General features: G+C 45.4%; 1 long non-coding RNA gene across 13 annotated transcripts in view; it reads right to left on the bottom strand.

Moving 5' to 3' along the window:
• Positions 1-16552, bottom strand: part of LOC101688785 — a 246410-nt gene that overhangs the window by 195436 nt on the left and 34422 nt on the right. For 11 of the 13 annotated variants that reach the window (XR_006605406.1, XR_006605403.1, XR_006605396.1 and 8 more), the window contains one exon: positions 9013-9226. The exons of the other annotated variants lie outside the window; for them this stretch is intronic. This is a non-coding gene — a long non-coding RNA (uncharacterized LOC101688785). The remainder of the gene's footprint in view (positions 1-9012; positions 9227-16552) is intronic. 13 annotated transcript variants of the gene reach the window in all.

Here is a 16552-nt window from a genome sequence, read left to right on the forward strand (position 1 = left end):
AAGGAGACAATGAGGCCATGATAGTGGCAGAAGCTGAATGGGGAACACCTGAGGAGGAGCAGAGCTGGAGACAAGGGCTGAGACATATTAACTCTGAGATTTCTGCAACCCCGAAATGGTGGAGTCTTCATGAGAACAGCAATCACCTCTATCTTGTCTTCTATTATATCCCCAGATCTCACCCTAGCATGTCCTGTCAGCAAGAAATATTCAGATAACTTTTGTTACCAGCTGAAGGATAAATGGAGACTGAGGAACGAGGATGCACTGAGGTACCAAGATGCCGCCATGTTTGAGGAGGCCACGAGCAGTCACTCAGTTGAGGCTAACCCGTCACTTCCTGACCTTGACAAGATCAGTAAAGTAGGAGGTTGGAGGCAGAACAAAAGACAGAAGTGAACCTCCTAATTCACAGTAGGGTTCTTCCTCCAAAAGTCAAAGATGTCACATTTGAGCCTTTCTTGGGTGTGTTTTGAGATGGAAACTTTTGAACTGTGAGCTTAATGAGCAGGAAGGCCAGAGGAATCTAGCTAACTTGGGTTTTTCATAAAATAAATCATGGGAAAATCAAGCTATGCAACTTGGGAGTAATGAGGAGGGAGGGATGGGAAGACAGGGAGAGAGGAAACAGGACAGAACAGGAAAGGTGGCTTAAGCAAGACTACCCATGAAGGGCAGAAGAGGCCAGCCTCCAGAACTTGACCTCCCAAGGCAACCTCAACCCTTGGGTCCTCGCCACATTTCCAAAAGGCATGATGGACCCTCGGCCTCCCCACTTACCAAGTTGTAAATTAAAAGGCTGTAATTCCAGCCAGGGATTCTGGTGACATCATAAACCACAAAACCACAAGCTCAACTCACCAGAAGCCCCAAGATGGAATTACACCCTTTCTTCCTAATCCAGACAGCTCTGGTCACTGCCATTTTTTCATGATATAATAGAAATAAGCAATATTTTAACCATTTGTGTGTGGCTTTTCTCACACAGTCATAGGGCCGCCTGTCTTCTGGCCTCTCCTCACCCTCTCCTGCCCCTCTACAGATCCTCCTCCAGGGGTCTCCTTCAGAGACGCTCCTGCTTTCCAAGGCTGCCCCTCCTCCCTCCTCCAGGCCCACTTCTCTTCCATCTTCCCTCCAGATCCCTTCTTTTCTTCTGTCTCCTCCTATGAACCAGTAATGCCCTGGCTTCTACCTTAAGATTGTATTTATTTATTTGACAGAGAGAGAGAGATCACAAGTAGGCAGAGAGGCAGGAAAGCAGGCTCCCCACTGAGCAGAGAGCCCAATGCGGGGCTCGATCCCAGGACCCTGTGATCTTGACCTGAGCAGAAGGCAGAGGCCTAATCCACTGAACCACCCAGGCACCCCCTGGCTTCTACCTTAAATCTGCTTTTCAAGAGAACCCCAGGATCTTCTAGATCCAGGGCAATGTCCTGGAGTACAGACCCCAGATGTCTGAAATACCTTCCCAAAAGGGGCATGAAAATGCATTCATGTTTTAAATAAATCAGGAAGGCTTACAGCTTAAAGAAGGATCTTTCTGGAAGCCAGTGATTGCTTCCAACATCCTTTCACTGTGTTTTGCTTGAGTCCTAATTTTCATGAAATATTGCTTAGCACAAAGTATCCAGGGGCATCACACTACCTTTCAGCCCTGCTTCCCCATCTTAAGTGTAAGGTCGATATTCAAGTTCCTGTGGGAATCTCACCGGGGGGACGAAGCCACAAGGGAGGGCAATAATTAAAACGCTCTCACGCAATGAGTACCTCTTATGTCTCAGATGCTCATATTATTCTTTATCCCTCTCACAGGGATACTATTTCCTTCATTTTATGGAGGAGGGACACAGAGGCTCGGGATATGGAATATTTTGCCCAAAATCCCACAGCTACTAAGTAAAGCCCTTGGATTTGACCCAATCTGTTGGACTCAAAAACCTACATATACGTGCTCACCCAGTGTCTCTTCCATCCCGAGTAAAATATTTTGAGAATAACTATTGCATGGGATCCCCAAGGGACTTTAATGACTGATCTTCATGCAACATTTTTTTTTTCAGAAGTGACAAAAGTTCTATACTATTAGGGTACAATACGAGTCAAAAAACACATTCTAATGTCCTATGTATTTTTTAAGTAAATTATTTCAAATTATTTCCCCCAAACCAAAACCAAAGCCAAAAACTCTACGTTGATATAATTTGGTAGTAACAAGCTGGACCAGTGACTTTACAAAGTGTCATCCACTAGCTGGGGGGTGGTGGGGGTAGGGTTGGGGTGGCTGGGGGGTGGACACTGGGGAGGTATGTGCTATGGTGAGTGCTGTGAAATGTGTAAGCCTGATGATTCACAGACCTGTACCCCTGGGGCAAATAATGCATTATGTGTTAATTTTTTTTTAATTTTAAACATTAAAAATTTTTTTAAAAATTATCATCCATAAAACACCAGTACAGGACATGGCAGCTTTCAAAAGAGTTCACCTGCACAAGTCTGTCACCCAGGCTGCGTGTGGTGTACAATGCAAACCTGGCCATGTCGGAGACGTCCCCAGGGGATAGGGGGCAGGCTACTCGCCAGGACATTTTGGAGATGGCCTCCTCCAATGGCAAGAGGCAGGAGAGCTGCACAAAGTCAAAGCTTTGGGGGTTAAAGGGCTTTAGGACTTCCTAAAATTCGATGATGTTACAGCTGGGCAAGAGAATGCAGGCCACGCACTTCATAAAGAATAAGAAACCTAGGGGAACCTGGGTGGCTCAGTGGGTTAAAGCCTCTGCCTTCGGCTCAGGTCATGATCCCAGGGTCCTGGTATTGAGCCCCGCATCACATCGGGCTCTCTGCTCGGCAGGGAGCCTGCTTCCCCACCCCGCTCACCCTCTGCCTGCCTCTCTGCCTAGTTGTGATCACTGTCTGTCAAATAAATAAATAAACAAAATCTTTAAAAAAAAAAAAAAAAAGAAAGTAATGAAACCTATCTGACATCATTTTCAAATGCTATCTGCAAACACTCACAAACAGCAGTCTTGGAGAAAATTTGGGCTAGGACAGAAAAAAGACAGGACTGGTTTTCTCTTCTTCAGAAAATGCCTCTCTGCCTAATAAAGCATGTGCTCAGATGGTTTAAGAAAGACGTGTGAGGCAATGACCTCATTTTTTTTTCCCTCTACCATCAGGGACAGTAAATAACATCTTCCCAGAGAATACGAATGGGGAAATACTGTCAGCATATATTATGCGAAGTTACAAAGTGGAAGTGAACGCCACAATAAACAAGCAGGCGTCTTGCTTCTCCAACTCAAAGTGACATGACAAAATCTCCTAGTGAGAAAGGACTATTATCCATTCCCAGCAACAAACATTTAATTACCAAATTAATCCCGTATCATTGTATCACATGATGGAAAATCAGCGGCAGCTTCTACATAGAGGAAGACCATAGATCTGAAAACATCTTGTGGTTTTTCCTTGCAGACAATGTTCAGGATCCCATGGGCAGAGCTCACATACACAAACCTGCAGGCAAAGCCGGCCTCATTCAACCCCAGGAAGCTCCAAACCTTCCTGACTTGTGCTCTAGGATTCCAGTGTGGATGTAGTTAAGAGCCAGACTGCCTATGCCTAGCTCCAAGCTTGGCCGTGGGATCTTGGGTGAGCGTTTTAGCTATATATGCCTCAATTTCCTTGCATCATGTAAAATGAGGATTAGAGTGCTTTACCTCAGAGCCTTGTTGGGAGGATTCAGTGAAGTAAGACATAGAAAAGTGCTGAGAACAGTGTGTAGAAAACACTCAGTGAGAAATATCATGAGCCTTTCTCCTTCCATCACTATGATCATGTCAGCTAGAACTCTTACCAAAGATAGAAAATCTTAGCTCAAACTAGTTCACATAACTGAAAAGTCTGAGAGAGTCCGGGCCTCAGGAACAGCTTGATCCAGAGACTCAGTGGCTCTGGCAGGCCCTACTCTCTCTATCTCTCTCTCCATCTCTAATCTCTCCTTCCTCTGGCATGGCTCCATTCTCGATCAGCTCTCCCCTCATGGTGGCAAGATGGCAGCAACAACATCAGACTACATCCTCTCAGGTTCCAGTCCAGCAGGAAAGAAGACAACCTAGGTCTCAGCAGATCCTGCACAAACTCGAGAATTCAACATAACAGCATGAGCATAAATCACAACTCTTCATTTCCCTAAATAATTAGGGAATAATGACAAGGTTGAGCACATTTCTATGTGTTTATTGGCACTGATATCACTGAAGGGTGTTAACTTCATCTTATTGAAAAACTTCATGCTTCTTGTGCACAATGAGGGGAGGATATATTTTCTTTATGTAAACTTGTTTATTGCAGGGGCTGTTCCTGGATCTGCCAAAATTAGAGGGGCCTCCCCTCTGAACACAAAACCTTCACTCCTATGATCCATCAGCCTCTGGAAGCATTCTTTTAAAACAGCAACTCTGATGTGATGTGACCGTGTGGCTCAACTCTGCCTGAAACCCAGAACTGAAGCAATGCCCCAGCCTCTCCATCTCATGTACGCTTCACCCCCGGGGCCCAGCCTGACACCCTCTTGGCTCCCCCCACTGCTAGTTTCCTCCAAGCACCACAGGGAAAATCTGGCTTTAGTTGTTCCCATTCCTTTTGGCATTGTGTTAGGTCAAGTCCTGCTCTTTTCTAAATACTTGATGAAAACTTGCTTCCTCGGCTGCCCATATCCCCATCTCTCAACAACAACAACAACAACAAAAAGTGCTAGAAGAAATGACTTTCCCAGTACACACATATTTTCAGAACACCATGGTTCCTGGGGGTTCACTATCTACTACACCCGGGGAGCTGGAAGCCACGAAATCTCCCCCGCAACACGCTGATGCCCTTGGCTTTGCTCCAAAGCTATTTTTAAAATAGCTTTTCTGTATTTTATTTTATTCATTTATTTTAACACATAATGTATTATTTGTTTCAGGGGTACAGGTCTGTGATTCATCAATGTTACACAATTCACGGCACTCACTGTAGCACATACCCTCCCCAGTATCCATCCCCCAGCCACCCCATCCCTCCTACCTCCCTCCACTCCAGCAACCCTCAGCTTGTTTCCTGAGATTAAGAGTCTCTTACAGTTTGTCTCCCTCTATGGTTTCGTCTTATTTTATTTTTTTTTCTCTTCCTCTCTGACCCTCTGCCTTGTTTCTCAAATTCCACATATCAGTGAGATCATATGATAATTGTCTTTCTCTGATTGACTTATTTCACTTAGCATGATACCCTCTAGTTTCATCTACTTTGTAGCAAATGGCAACATTTCATTTTTTAAGGCTGCATAATATTCCTCTGTATATGTGTGTGTGTGTGTGTGTGTGTGTGTGTGTGTGTGTGTGTACCACATCTCCTTTATCCATTCATCTGTTGATGGACATCTGGGATCTTTCCATAGTCTGACTATTGTGGACACTGCTGCTATAAATATCCAGGGGCACGTACCCCTCTGGATCACTACATTCCAAAACCATTTTTGGCCCAGGTAAGTCCTGCTCTCTTTAAGGACTCAACTCAAATGTCACCTGAATCTCCAAAACTGGAGTTAATCATTCCTACCTCTCTACCCCTGAGCCATGTGGATTATGCCCAGAGGCGTGCTGAGCTGAGATTGCTGGTTTTCCCACTCACATCTTTTCCTACCTGCCTACACTTAGTACATCACCCAATGCAGAGTTCTAGGTCAGTACATGTTGGCTAAGTACATCCCCACTAGAACAGTGTGATGAATGTCTACCCCGGAGAACCCCGTCATCTTTGGGACCCCACTGCAGTGAGTGATTCCTGAAGTGTGATGTACATCTCAAAGAAGCAAGGAAATAGGATTGGGCCTTCCTTCTCTTCTTCCTGTTTTATCAAATTCAATGCTACTGAACACGGCCAAAATGATAGAAGAATGCCAATATGGGGGTACCTGGTTGGCTCAGTCAGTTAAGTGCCTGACTCTCGATTTTAGCTCAGGTCATAATAATGTCAGGGTCATGAGATCGAGCCCCACGTTGGGCTCTGTGTTCAAGTGAGTCTGCTTCTCTCCTTCTTCCTCCCACTCTGTGCCCCACCTGCCCCCCTGCTCATGCTCATGCTCTCTCTCCAAAAATAAATAAAATCTAAAAAAAAAAAAAAAAAATGCCGAAATGGTAGTTATAGATTTAAGGAGGAAAATAAACAATTTGACAAACACTTATCAAGTGCTCCCCACACGCAAAGTGCTGAAAGGAACAGTGGGCACATGTATTAGGTGGGTTAGGCTAGGTTCTGCTGCAGTAACAGAGAATCCCTAAATCTCAGGGGCTTTGAACCACAAAAAGGTTGACTTCTTTCTCACGTTCTACATCCACTATAGGTTAGCAAGGGTGCCCAGCCCCTGTCTCATACATAGTTGGTCAGCATCCCAGAGAGCATTAAAACTCTGTGGGGGGGGGGGGGGTCACATCCTAGCAGCTGAGTGACACACGTCACTTCCAATCACAACTCATTTGCCAGCACTGGGCCCCATCCAACCATAAGGAGACCAGAAAGTGCAATCATACCATGTGTTAGAAGGTGGAGAACTAAAAACATCTGTAAGCAGCACTCATGATGCCTGTAGTAGGCAAGATCTGGGCCTTGGGCCCTAACTTTCAGGGGGCATGGATAACATGCAGAAGGGAATAAAAACGGCAGCACACATATGAAGGAGGAAAGAAAGGTGAGGGTGGGGGGTGCTGGGGTGGAATGAACAGGCCACAGGGTCCCCTGAGCGTGTGACACAGCCGGCTGAATGTAGAGCTACCACTTGTTACGTGCGAGCAGTGTAGCTGCTAAGCTCCCGCGTGAACCTTCACACAGGTAGCCTGCTCACAGGGTCAGCAACAGAGATCCACTCTGGCCAACAAGCTACAGTGGGGGCTACTGGTAGATTCCAGGGGAGCTCCCAGAACAAGAGGAAGAGCAGATGAAGCAGGCCTCCCAGTGGCAACAAGGTCAGCTCCAGGGCTGTCAGCGGCAGGATCAAAGCACAGCCTCTTCAGCTCCTACATTTCCTGTCTTCTCATCACACAGGTGCAACAGGCTTTGGGGTGCACCGTCAGGGTGCTCTGAGGGGCAACCCCACTAAGACTGCATGCAGGAGAGACGTACCCCAGAGGAAAATCATGGTGTTGCTTCTAAAGCAAGGGGGTAGTGATTGGTGACGACTCGGGCAAAACAGAGGTTCAAAGAGCACTTTGAAGTCCAAATGGAGCATTGCAAGCACAACACGGGCATCACCACTCTCTTTTGCACACAAGGAAGCTGAGCACCTGAGCCTCATCGGTGCCCCAACATCACTCAGCTGGGAAGTGCTAAAGGCCTAACTCGAGGGGACCCCAGGGCCTGTACCTAAACCGTTGTGATCTGTTGTCTCATGCAGATCCAGAGGCCTTCTATCACTCTTTTTCAAGATGCAGGAAGATGAGAAGGAATTTGAGATGGCCACATTACTACTAGTCATGCAACCCTCACATTCACAGAACACTTTCTAGTCTACAAAGTGTTCTCACATATACAGTCCCCCTGACACAGTGTGAGGAGGGCAGACCTCTATGACCCCTCTCACTTTTTAGAGGGAAATGATTGGCTGGCATCTGGTGAGGGTGAGCCCAGCATCTCTAGGTATTATTTTCCAGCTAGAGATGCTGATCCAGCTAGGGCTTTCCTGGCAGGTGTGGGACTCACTTCGCCGGTCTGCAGGGTGGGCTGGCGGGCGGTGGTCGGCTCGGGAGCCGGAAGGCAGAATGGTGCTTGGGATTCACCAGGCACATGAGAGGCATGGGAACCTAGAGTCTCTAAAGAGAGAGCTTGATCTCTCGGCCTCACTGGGGGCCTCTCAGGGGGAAGCCTTGTTGCTGGGTGTATACAGGTCTTACTTAAGGGTGTACTGGAACTAGGGAAGTGTCACTGCAGGGGAGCTCGGCTTTCTGTGTCCTTGTCATGCCTGACTTGGAAGGTCATGATCACCCGTGCCATGCTGTAAATTGGAAAGCTGAAAGCAAATCTTCCTAGTTTGGGGGATGTCTATAGAAGGAAGTTAAAAATAAAAGGATGGAGGGGCACCTGGGTGGCTCAGTCAGTTAAGCGTCTTACTTCAGCTCAGGTTGTGATCTCAGGGTCCTGAGTTCAAGCCCTGCATACAGTTTCCCATTCAGTGGGGAGTCTACTTGTCCTTCTGTCCCTCCCCCTACTTGTGCTCATTCACTCTCTCAGATAAATAAATAAAATTTTAAAAAATAATAATAAATTAAAAGACTATTGGAGCTTTGAGTATTAGAGCTTCCCTGTCACTTGACCTCAGCACTCCTGCCTAGATGTGACCAGTCACTCCTACTTCTCCAAAGCTTGGTGGGAGTACAGTGTGGTGGTTGGGTCAGACCATATGTCTCTGGTGTCCCACTGTCTGGATTCAAATCCCAGCATCGCGGCTTGCCGCTCTGTGATTCTGGGTGAGTTATTCATTTATCTGAGCCCATCTCCCTACCGGTTAAACATCCCCACTCCGGGGGCAGGAAGATAAAGTAAGCTAATCCACAGAAAGCACCCAGAACAACAGACAGAATACATTCAAAGACATTCGATAAATGGTAAATCAGAGAAAATGGGTGACTTGTTCAAATGTACACAGCTAGGGAATGGGGGGAGTCAGGATCCAGACCCAAATCAGAGTCGAGGTTCTGAATGACTCTTCCCACCAAGCCATGCTGCTTCTCAGAGAAGTAAAAAGGGGTAAATTCGTGTCTCACTTCATTTCCCACCGAAGCTCTCTGAGGATCTGTCATCATCCTATCTTCAGTGGACTTCTTACCTCGGTGAGGAGAAAGCACAATCCCTCGTCTGGATCTTTTTGTTACATTCACCTAGGCTTGCCGTTTTCAGCCCCATCCTGACCCCTTAAAGGGAACCCCTTAGAGCTGGAACAATGTGAAGGATAGTGCTTTTGTATGGCAACTGCCCACTTACGTAGAGGAGAAAATTCTTCCACGGAGGGTTGATCCTGAGGCAAACTGATTTGAACAGTCAGAAGACACACTATCTCTTGAAACAGGGAGTCGACAGATGGTATAGGCCTCAGGTATGGTATGATCAGGGCTCTATCTGAACTTCTTTGTGGGTCTCTGAGCTTAGACCTCCTCCACATGTTGACTGCAGCCCAAGCTGGCTTCCTTCATGGCTCCTACAGCAAATGAATTTATGCACTTGTTATATATCGGGGAGACAGAGATCATGACTTAGCTCATTCCAGCTTTGGCTACATACCCATGCTGACCCAATCACTCTTGCTAGGGCCATGCCACATGATCACTGACTCAAATCCAAATCCCTAAACCAATTATTGGGAACCATCCTAGGTCAACCAAGCCCTTGAGGTAGGGGGAGCTCAGATTTTCCTCCAGGGAGAAGTGGAAACCAGAAAAGCAGTTCTGCGGCAGTGGAGAAAGGAGGAGTAAATGCTAGATACTCAGGTGACAATGCCTACTGTGGGACACAAGGACAGTGGAGTGGGAGGGGGAGCACGGTAAGATACCAGCATGCCTGGGAATCCAGGGGGAAATCTCATGAAATGCCCTACCTCTTAAGTCAAAACTGTAAGATGAGCTCACGTGTAATTCAGGAGCAAAGTGCCATCAGAGTTCTTAATTCCTGAGCAGCATCAGCTGAACACAGCTGTGCATGCTTTCTCTACATCACGTCCTTAACTTACTTAATCCTCACAGCAACCCTTAGAATTTGGAATTGTCATTCCTGTTTTATAGAGGAGGAAACAAGACTCTGAGCAGTATGGTGACTGCCTCAAAGTCACACAGCTGAGAGGGACGCAGTGGGAAAACAAACTTGGATCTCTGTGTGGAAAAAAGCCCCAGCACACCATTTTGCTTGGTCGACTTCAAGAAACAAAAGTAGGATGTGTGAGTTAATTTCATATGAGTCTAATACTATTGTTGGAAAGCAGGAAATAAATGACCTTCAGCCTCTGGTCCATGGGAAAACACACACACAAAAAAACATTGTCAAAATTTAAAAATAAAGTGCAAAATGGGACGAGGAGAATTGGGGGAATTCTGAGGAAGCCACCATGCATTCTTCTCCCTAAATGCACAAAATCCTACTTAGATTGGGGGCAGGAAGATGGAACCCTCCCCCCAGCCCCACCTCCTCCAGAGCCAGCTTGTCATGCTTGGACATTACTGTGGGAGTGATTTAAAAGGGGTTTTTTTTGTTTTGTTTTTTGTTCTTTTTGTTTTTTGGTTTTTTGTTTTTTTGCTAACAGGATCTTTGGAAAGGAGGTATCTTTTGGCCCGGCTTGTCCATCACCCAGATGGGCATCCACAGGATTAAAGTAGGCAAATGCACTCAAGTGAGTTTTCCTTGGGAGGAGCACCTGACCTTGCAGGTTATTTGGTGGGGGTGGTGGCAGGAGCCCAGCTCATGGGATAATGGCCATCTGGGGGTCTTAATTGAGAAGGTGGCCATGAGGTTGTTCCCATGGGCTGCTGGAGTCTGCCTCTGTAGTGGGGAGTGGGGGTTGAGGGAGACTGGCTTCCTCTTGCTGCTAGAACAAAGCACCACAGACTTAGTGGCTTAACACAATACAAACTTCTTATCCAAAAATTCTGGAAGTCAGAAGTCCAAAATGTGTCTTATGTGGCTAAAATCAAGGTGTCATCAAGTCTGTTTCTCCTCGAGGCTCTAGGGGAAAATCTGCTTCTTTGTCTTTTTCAGCTTCTAGAGGCTTCCCACAACTCTCTATAAGTGGCCTCTTCTTCTACCTTCAAAGCCCTTTAAAGCAACATCTGTTCCCACTGTCACATCTCCTCTCTGTCTTTGATCCGTGCCTCCCTCTTAGAAGACTCTTGTGTTTATCCTGGGTTCGTCTGGATAATCCAGGATAATCTTCCTGTCTCAAGAATCTCGATCACACTGGCAGTCATTTTTGCCATGTAATGCAATAGAGTCACACTTGGAGTATTAGGACATGGATATTGGGAGGGGGCCACTACCACAAGAAAGCTAATAAAAAAAAGCATCACCTTATAAAATCACCAACACCTACCATTAAGGACTCAGAAAGACACTGTCTCTAACGGATCAGCTTAAAATGGACAACAAGCAGAGAACTCTTTGAACATCATTGTTCTCATTTGAGATTTTCTATTTTAGTCTGATAACCTCTAATGGGGAGAATTCTGAGGCTGTACACACAGATGCATACACAGTGCCTGGGGAAATGAGGAAACTAGCTGAATGATTCAGGATCGTAATATTTATTAGGCCTGATACTTCCGGATAACTCCCCCTCCCAGCCAGATAGTTTGAACTTGAACGGCCATTTCCCTTTCCATGAGAGATCCCAGGTATGTCTCCGTCCTGTTACCTCCTACCCATGACTTCTATAGTCTGGCCTCAGGTGACTCTGCAAACAGACAGAGAGTTGGCGGGGGAGGCAGGGAATGTGGGAGGAGATTTGGCTGGGATGAAAATGTGGAAAGACAGTAATAAAACATGTTAACTATCAAGTATTCTGAAAACAAATAGGTATTTAATAATTACCAAGACAAAATGTGTCCACATGCCACCTAAAATACTCTCATTTGTTGTATATGTTAGACTTTTCAAACTCTGTGCATACAAACTGCCTGGGGATCTTAACTTCAGGTTCAGCAGACTGTATCCCACACTCATATGACCCTGAGGCCTGTTCATCCCACCCCAGCCTCCTCTACCCATATGGTTCTTCCTGCCCCCACAGGATTAGTGCCCTTTTCATTCCCCCCCACCACCATCAAACACAAGGCTGGAACTTACCTACCATGGAAATCACAGGTGCTGTTCACCAAATATTTCCAGTTTTCCTCCTCTAACTCATAGGAGGAGTGTACTTTCTGGTCCCCTTATGGTTGGGAAGAGCCTAGTCCTGGCCCATGAGTTAAGTGAAGTGACACATGCCATTTCATGTGTCTGGAAGGTGACTGGCTATAATGGAGGTAGTGGCTGCTCTCTAACAGCCTGGTCCCCTTGCCAACCCACAGTGGACGTGTAGCATGAGAAAGAAATAACCTTTGTTGTTAAAAGCTACTGGGATCTAGGAATTTTTTTGTTACTGCAACAACACCTAGTCTTCCCTGACTGATACATACACCCTAGTGTCATACCCTTTACCCTTCAGCACTTCGCATGACAGAAGCAGTTGGCATTTTGTCAAATCACTTATTTTTTTTAATTTTATGTATTTGTGTATTTGTTTTATTTATTTGAGAGACAGTGAGAGCAAGCACGCAAGAGAAAAAGAGAGAGAAAGAGAGAGAGAGAGTGCATACAAATGGGGGGGGGGCAGGAAGAAGGAGAAGCAGACTCCCTGCTCAGCAGGGAGTCCAGCTGCAGGGCTTAGTCCCAAGACTCCAGGGTCATGACCTGAACCAGGATCCTCGCTAAGGATCCCGACTAAGGACCACTAAGCCAACTAGGCACCCCATCAAGTTGCTTATTTTCCTCCCAAACCTACAACAACCATTTCCGGCCACATTCAGTGGCATAGAACCTGGTAAGACGGGAAGAAGAGAAAGAAAGCCCCACGGTGTTTCCTGCTTCTTACTGAGCACACAGGAGCTGAAGCGGAACCCATACAGCGGTTCTTCTAACCCTCTTCAAGGGCCTACACTTTCCCCTGTTGGCTCTGGCTCCCAGTCACTTTTCACAAGGCAGTTTCATTCTGAGGCTACTGTACGAGCGGGCCGAGGGCAAGTCAAGTGAGGTCCACACTTCCATGGAACAAATGTGTTCCCAGATAACCGGTTGCCTGATACAGGCTGGGTTCCATCAGCAGGGATGGCAATTTCTTCCACGTGTGAGAACATCACCTCTCACTGGACCACAGATCCAGAAGCTATGCCCATGGAACAACGGCTCTGGGGGAAGCACCCAAGTGTGGTGGGGAATGTAGTGACCTAAGACTAAGAAATGTGTGCTCAGGTCTAAATCCTGCCATCCTACCCATCCACCAGCCTCTTTTAAGGGCCAGTGAAAGAAATCCAACTCACACAACTCATGGGAAAAATAGAAACAAAAACCTCTCCGTGTTCCCAAAAAATGTTAGGAAGAAGCTATCTCCCTCTGTGACAGCATGCTGCCATTTATTGGCTCTATTCTCAGATCCACTTTCCCCTCGTGACAGCAAAGAGGTCACAGTACGTCCAGGCTTATGCTCCAGCAGTCCCAGGGGAAAGGAACACCCTCTCTTCCAAGGGTTCCATCAAAAGCTACTGAGTGGAAATGTCACGGGCCTGGTTTCAGTCACATGCCCATCCTTGAACCAATCAATGTGACCAGGGTAATGTCCATGCTCAGACAGGTCAAGCCTGGGGCACACACGCCCAGCCCTGGAGTTGGAGGTGGAAGCACCCTCAGTCAAAACATGTGGACTGAGAGCTGGAGGAAAGTACATCTCCCCAGGAAAATCAGGGTGCTATGCCCAAAAAGGAGAAACTGATTACTAGAGAGACCAAAACAACAGTAAGCCACCCCAGCTGCTGGTGTTCTCCCACATTCCCAATCTCATCAATCATAAGTCAAATTCTTTGTCAGTGTCCCAGGGAAACTGCAAAGGCTCTACAATGCCGCATGATTTCATTGTCAACAGATTGCAAAGCGACACTGACAAAGATGCAAGAAGTCATGAATTCCAGAAGAGTGATGGTGGAGAGCTGCTTAAACCAAACGCAGGGTTGTTGGCAAAGGAGGATCTGGCCAAAGCTAGCCCGGTTATAACTCAAAAGGAAAAGTCTACAGGGATGACGCCAAAACACGAAGTTTTTTAAAAGAATGATTTAAACATCAGAACTCGATGTCCTCAAATATTTTTTCAACATCGATCCTTGTTGTAAGATGACTCTCAGAGACTAGTGCTGTCTTACAATTTTTTTAAAATTACACAGCTTATGGTCCTAAAAATGTTATATCCAAAAAAAAAATCAGTATTTGACCTTTGCTTTGCACATGCTAAGAGTTAGTGCACAGTTGCAATTATAAACTAAATTTGGTTAAATGTATGGTACATTTTTCCCAATTAAATGGGCATGATGGGGGGATCTCATTGAGATCTTGACCTGAATTTCCCTGATCCTAACCATATGAATGAGAATTCATAAATGTATTAGCTTCTTGTGCTCCCTCTTCTGAAAAAGACCAGTTAATGTCTTTTGCCCATGTCTCTATTTTCTTTTCTTGTTGATTTGCAGGTATTCCTTTTACATTCTTGATACTAATATTTGGTCATGTATATGGAAAAATATACTTGAAAGGTTGTTCCCCAGTACCAATTATCTCCAGATATGGGAAACTTCTGCAGCCCAAAATCAAATTGTTTCCTTCAAATCAGTGCAAGATGCTGATAAATTTTCACTTTTTTTTTTCTTTCAACGCTTCTAATCAGGGCCAGGAAATAACTCAATATCTGTCGTTGGGATGGGCCAGATTAGATATACTTAGCAGGGCTGGTGTTTCCCTTACATGATATGGTCTGTCTTAAAATTGGTAACTTCTGGCCAAGATCTTCATGTTCTTTAAGTTCATTGTTAGGAAACAGCAAACATTCCAGTTATAACAGTATTACCCTTTAAAACATCCATTAGGTTAGCTGTTTTCTAAGAAGGTATCTATGAGAAACCAGTCCTGCCATAACAGTTTCCAGTGTAAAATATAACATACCATCTTTATGAAAATTCTATAAGCACACTGGAATTCACTCACTACTATGCACTCAAAAAAATGTATTTCTCCATCAAGAAGAAACAGGAAAAACCCTTACTTCATACCATAGAAAGAAATGAATTCCTGAGGGAGTAAGGTTCTAAATGAAAAATAAAACAACATCCAAACAACATTTTCATAAAATGTACAGGAGACCTTCCTAGTAAACAGACATGAAAGTTAGAAATCCAGATCTAACAGTGTAACGTTTCCAATTACTTAGCACACAAGTTTTCAAATCAACTCAATTAAAAAGCGAATAAGCAAAAAAGACATTTAAACACACACACACACACACACACACACACGCACACACACACACACACACAGTAGGACAGATCCAGGATTGGTTAACTTGGTTTTCATTATGTCATTGAGATCCCACGTTGTATTTTCACCCTGAGATCCTCACCTTCAGCTTTTGGCCTTGGCTGGTCCCAAGATGCTACAGCTTTTGCAAGCATGTTCCTCCTTCAACAAGGTCCAACAGCAAAAGAAGGAAAGACAGCACTCCTTGGGCCCCTTTTTAAGAGTGTGAACCCATCCCCTAGACCTAACTTCTCAGAAACCTCCAGTAGACTTCCATCATGGGGAAAAGTAGCATTTCCCCACATCTCATTGGCCACAATCCCATCACAACCCTGTGTCTTAACCACAGACCTAGCAGGAGGAGGGAACAACCACCGTTAGCTTGAACTAAGCAAAGTTCACCCTCTGGGGGCTGGGAGAAGTCCATCCACCACTCCCAAAGTCCACGGCTGCCCTTTTAGCAAAGAAGAGGGAATTGCTGTCGGGTTAAACAACCCCTGTACCCGCCTCGGAAAATATAAAATCTCTCCTCAAAATAAACTAATAATTACTGCATTTAGAATATCTGCCAAGATGGCCCCTAGAAGCTCACAGTCTAGTGCAAGAATTGGCAAACTTCGTCTGTTTTGAGGGTCATTTGTCCTCTTGCACAACTGCTGAACTCTGCCATGGAGCTCAAAAGCAAACACAGATGGGACATAAACAAATGGGTATGGCTGTGTGCAAATAAAACTTTATATACAAAAACAAGTGGCAGGCCAGATTGGACCCACAGGCTGTAGTTTGGGATCTCCTGGTCTACAGGAAAGATAAACATGTAAACAAAGGCCTTCAGACATGTCTCATTTGGCAAACCCCAGGTTGAAGCCTGGGATTTCACCTTCTTATTGACCATGGGTCCCACTACTCCCTATTACCCTGATACCATGACACTTTCATATTTACTGTCATGATTTTGAGTAAAGGTAAAGGCTGTTTCACCCACAGTTCAGGAAACACCTACTTTCTCATTCATGGCATCTTTAGAGACAAAAATTTTTGTACATCGATTCCATTAACAAATACCACGTAATAAAATCATTTGTTCCATGGTATCCTTTGGGACCACAGACACACACACGATTTAACTAAATTGTTTGGGCCCTGATTTCTCTAGTCATGCAGTCCAGAGGGGCCCCCTGAAAATCCTTTCTCGGGAGTGATCAACAGCCTAGAGTGGTCCCTGTTGACAAGCTCCGTGGTAACCCAGGCTCAGCATTCTGCTGACGAGCCACACTCCCGTGGTTTATGAGCTCAGTGGAATCCCTCAATAGAATTATACCCTTTTATTGAGTCCTGAACCGTATATTATCATGAATACTAACCCAGTTCAAATGGTCCATCCCCTCTGCCTTCACATTAGACAAAGCCTTCAACAATTACCCTTCTCTTCAAAGAATGTGTTTTC

Source organism: Mustela putorius, unplaced genomic scaffold (genome assembly GCF_011764305.1).
Source record: "Mustela putorius furo isolate JIRA1106 unplaced genomic scaffold, ASM1176430v1.1 tig00000145_pilon_pilon_pilon, whole genome shotgun sequence".
NCBI lineage: Eukaryota > Metazoa > Chordata > Mammalia > Carnivora > Mustelidae > Mustela > Mustela putorius.